The sequence below is a fragment of the Aegilops tauschii genome, chromosome 6, assembly GCF_002575655.3.
Source record: "Aegilops tauschii subsp. strangulata cultivar AL8/78 chromosome 6, Aet v6.0, whole genome shotgun sequence".
Lineage (NCBI taxonomy): Eukaryota > Viridiplantae > Streptophyta > Magnoliopsida > Poales > Poaceae > Aegilops > Aegilops tauschii.
The window spans coordinates 62151292-62156302 of NC_053040.3; the positions used below are offsets into that span (position 1 = coordinate 62151292).

General features: G+C 44.1%; 1 long non-coding RNA gene across 1 annotated transcript; it reads left to right on the forward strand.

Moving 5' to 3' along the window:
• The first annotated feature begins 911 nt into the window (after positions 1–911).
• LOC141025527 (uncharacterized) lies at positions 912–4279 on the forward strand. Its single transcript, XR_012187157.1, has 2 exons — positions 912–2023; positions 2710–4279. It is a non-coding gene; the product is annotated as an uncharacterized lncRNA (long non-coding RNA).
• The last annotated feature ends 732 nt before the right edge of the window (positions 4280–5011 follow it).

Genomic DNA, 5011 nt, shown 5'->3' on the forward strand with positions numbered 1-5011 from the left:
ATGAGATCTAGTTTCGAAGATCTCGTCGCGAGGGATTTAATGGTGAAAACGGATCCTCAATCGGATTTTTCATTTAAAAGATAAAACATTTTAAAAATTGAAAATCTAAAAAGATTTCCACCAGCATGCATGCGGTGACGTGGCGCAGTCTGTGTGTCATAGGCGTGTGGGCAGGTTTCACTCTCACCGTACGTGTGGGCGTTAGCGTTGTCCTATATGTATCTACCCTACCCTTTCTTTGCAATAACCGTGAGATCAAATCATCAATCGCTTGTGTCCCCGTGTGTTCTCGCGTGAGTTAGTGCGTAAGGCTACCGGCCTCTCGATTGCTAGCTTAAAGCTAATTAGCTAGCTATCCCTTATGCGAGTCTCCACCCAAGACGATCCAGTACCTTGGCCAGCTTTCGTACGTGCGCGTACCAACGGAGAAAGAACTCGTCGGATGATCGCATCAAGTCCAGGCTCAACCAACAAGTGTCTGGCTTAGACATAGGCTTAGGAGGCAATGGGATTATTAAAGCAAGAGAATAACCCACCCACCAGAACGCTCATCTAGCAGGCCGTGCCATTCTTGTTATCGCGCCTCCACCGTGGACAATCAATCCTGTCATGTCCATGTGTCGAACGGTGTAGTAAAGGAACGGTGAAGCAAAGCTTGGATATGGACCAGGATGAGACGCCAATGGCAGCTGGACGCCCAGCTCCTCATGTAAGTGATTTTCTAACTAGATTTTGGAGCAAGACTAGTGCGGCCCAAGGTAAAGGTAAGTGTTTACAGCGGGTGCGCCGGCTGAAAATTGCGCCGGACGCACCTATGTCTCGTGGGGCCCAGCATCGCTTTGCCCCTTTCCCTTATCTTCTTCCTTCGATCTAGAGCGTTCTGGCCACAATTTTTCCCACCGTGGCTACCCACCACTCATTCTCCTTCTTCCACCTCCCCTCCCCATCGATGCTGCCCACCTCTCCCTCTCCTTCCCCCGCCTCCCTCACCATCGGCGCTCCCCACCTCTACCACTCCTTCCACCTCAAGCCGCCAGCGCTACCACAAGTGGGCGGGGCTGCGACAACCGTCCAACGACAACTTGCCGCGAAGCTTCAGCACCGGTGCTATGACGGGGTGTCGACCGGTGTTGTGGACGGGAGAAGCCTTCGGCGCCGTGGACAGGAGAGCCCACCGGTGATTTGACTTCAACGACGCCCATTTCTGGAACCGGCTCATGGCGGTGCTGGAACCGGCTCATGGCGGTGCTGGAACTAGCACTAATTTTTGCTACCATCGGCACTTTGGTTTGCTAGCACCGACGCCAATTTTTTGCATTTTGCTACAACCGGTGCTTTGATTTGCTAGAACCAGCTTCAATTTTTGGTACAACTGCCGCATTCGCTTTTTTGCTGGAAGAACGCCCAATTTTGCTACTTTGCTACAAATGGTGTTTTAATTTGCGGCAACCAGTTACATTTTTTGCTACCACCGGTGTCTTTGATTTTGCTAGAACATCCTTCCACAAAGGCCCCATTTTTGCATTTTTGCTTCCACTGTTTTTTGTTTTGCTGGAACTAACACAAAGCTTTGCTACTACCGCTGTTGCTCCGAGCCATGGTTTTCTGCTGCTGAGGTTTTTTTTGCTGGAACCATCATTTAATTGTGCTGGAACCGGCATTTTTTGTTGCAACCACCTTCGCGTTTTGCTACGACCAGTAAAGCTTTTTGCTACATCCATGCATGGCTCCAAAGTCGGCGAGAAACACAGGAGACGACGACGGTGAGGAGCGGCAACCGGCGGCGAGGGGCGGCGACCGGCGGCAAGGGCGGGGACCGGCGAGACGCGAGCACCTGCTGCAGGCCGCGACGGCAGCTCCACGTTCCCACGAGGAAGTAGGAACCGAGATCGAAAGCGGAGCGCGATGCTTTTTTTTCCTGTTGCGAGACCTAGATCGAACGGGTCAAATATGCCGAATCGGACGCTCGCGCGATGACCGGCCCAACTATTCGGCCGGTGCCGGCGCCTATCAGCGCCCCAAGGTAAATAACCCACCGTGGTAAACTGCACTTGCGATGTCGTCCGATCTTGACCAGAAGTGTGAATGACAAAATGGCAAGAAAATATTACAAGATGAAGATGAACAAGGAAAGTTGCATGTTCTGCGAAATAGGAAGAGAAATAAGCCAATCCTTCGGTGCTCCTCTCCCCTTAATAATTTTGTACATATCCTTTTTAGGGAAACTTTGTACATATCGTTAATTATTTGAAATTAATCAAGTTGAGATTTAATAATTAAGGGCCACCAAAATATAAATCTATTTATTTGCATTAGCTTGTAAAATTCCTTGTGTGAAATAACTTCCAACGTGGTCATAACCACTGAGCATGCACATTTCATCATTGTTGTAGAACTGCTTATAGTTGAAAACTTGTTGGTGCTGCAAAGTCAGGCGAGCCATTGGGGTGTGTGTCTATATATATATATATATATATAGCCCGTCTATTTTGATAATATTATCAGAATAGTTATTCTGATAACACTTCCGCACTGCATGCTCAACAGAAGCGAACTGCATCTTCTTTACATCGCGCACTGCAATGCTACACGGGAGAACTGCTTCATTTTCTGGCGGTCCGCCCGCGTATTCTGTGTGGAATCGGGTGTTGCGGGATGATTTAATTTGTTTATGGATGTCAGTTGACCTTTATTCTTTGTAATTTACAGGAAAACCGACTAAAATCTTGGTAAATCGAGGGATTTGGCGGGCGAGTTTTTCTCTGTTCGTTCGTGTTCGTGTCGGAATCGACTCTTTGGCGCTCGGATGTTGTTTGTTAGTCGGAATTGTTTGATATCGTTCGTTTAATTGCACCTTTTACTCTAGAAATTGTGTAATTTATAGGAGTTAGTTTTCAGTTCCCGCGAATTTGGTTGTGTGGGCGGGTGAGCTTGGTCCACTCCTCTGTTCTTGTTGATTTTCTGGATTTTGCGCCTCGATGTGTTTTTGAATCTTGTAATTACTGTCGCTGTTGGTTTTAATTCATTGTATTGCGGGTATAATTCTCATTCTTTGATTTGCAATTTTTAAATAAGAGCTGATGCTGTTCGTCCAGTTTGCCGTGTGTTCGATGTAGTTTTTTGCGGGGTATTTTTCGATAGTTTAGTTGTTGGACAATTTTAGGCTAGTTATGTAAGTGCGACTGAATTGGCCCCTCTGTTAGTCTACGACATATCTGTATTTCTACTGCTTTAATTTTATTGTTGTTGTTCTGGCATACGCTGTAGTGCACTGCATTTTCGTTAGCAGTGTACTTCGTTTTAGCTGTATTATAGTGGTCATGGCAGCTTATGAGATTTCTCTTTTCTTAAACTGCATTCTGTGTTTTAGAGGACTGCATAATATGTACTTTCGTACTGCATTAGCAGTATGGTTAATATTCTATTGTGCTATTAGAACAGATGGTCCATTATATGCTTTTGTTAGCTGAATAGTTATTATGACAATTTTTTGAACTGAATACTATGAGAATTCTTTTGAACATCATATGTTAACTGTAAAGTTTCGACCATTCGCATTGCATTGTTACTGTTCAAATGACTGTTTTTTTATATTTAGGACCAACTATGTGTTTGAGAGAACTGCATTACTGCCAGCAGCAACTTATCTAAAAATGGGTGATAAAATGATGCAGATGAGGTTGCATACTTTAAATAGGCACCATTCAAAGTGTCTGGTGGACATAATTTTAAAAGGGTACAGTATTAGCAAAGCATTAGAAATATGCCACCGTTGGCTTGCTTCATATTTAGACTGCCTGCAGTGCAAATATTGTGAACTTCATGGACTCTTCTTGTTTATAGAAAAACAGCATGGCCACTTCTCCGACCTCAAAGCCATTTTGGGAGACAAATTCTTTCCAACCAGTAGTTATGTTGATGCATTCTTGAGAGTCGATGTGGTAGTCAGCTTGCATGTCTCCATACCCATTCTTGTGTACTGTCTCCAAAGTAAACTTCCCTGAACTCGGAGCAAGAAATTTTACTGTGGATGGCAGTTTCTGCATTTTGGAAAGGATGCAAAAAGAATGTTTATAAGTAAATAACAATGTATGAACATATATATACCGATTCTTTATACTTAGGATGATCTGTTTTATGTTGAGTTAAATATGTACATATATATGACTACTATTTTTTCATAAAGTATTGCAATGTATGAACAAACTTATATACGGAATTGACCTCTAGTTTTACTAGGATATATATTATAATGTAACATGATTGTACTGCAAGGTCATTTACAGTGTACTTCGCTAGCATGTTAAGAGAACTGCAATACTGATCTACTAACCCTCTTTTTTGTTCGTGTGTTGTGGTACTAAAGAAAAATAGGTGGAAGCATCTAGTCTTAATAGCTAACAAATCTGAACAACAATACAAATTACGTTTTGTATTTTGTTGACACTACTGAACAAATTGATTGAACTATATATTCAGATGTGGATTTGTAGGTAGATTATGTCCAAAATTGTGAGGGAAAAAACATACCCAACTTTCCTGTAGATCTGCGGGTGTGAGGCGATGAAGAAATGGCGGCTGAAACCCCTTGTTGGGTATCATCAGGCATCCGAGCATGCTACGCCACTCGGTGTTGGTGAGCTCTAGACCTTCTGCGTACACGCATGTGTCCGCTACCGGCGCCATCCTTGCCAAACACCCGCACTTACAGTCCATGGCGGGTTCAGTGGAATTCTATAGAAGAGCTGGGGATGGGATGAACCCTAGATCTACGATTTGAAGAAAAAGAGGAATGGGGGAGGCGTTGTGTTAGTCTGGAGCACGAATGGATACGTTTTTATTCAACCAATTGACCAACGAAAGTAATAAATGTTTGTGGTTGGTGTTATGTGGCGGATTGGTTCTCATTCAGTGTGCGCGAATGCATTTCAGTAGTATGAGGACTGCATACCTGAAAATAGCGAACTGCATTGTCATATCAAGGCGAACCGCGGAACGCGTGGTTGGGCCT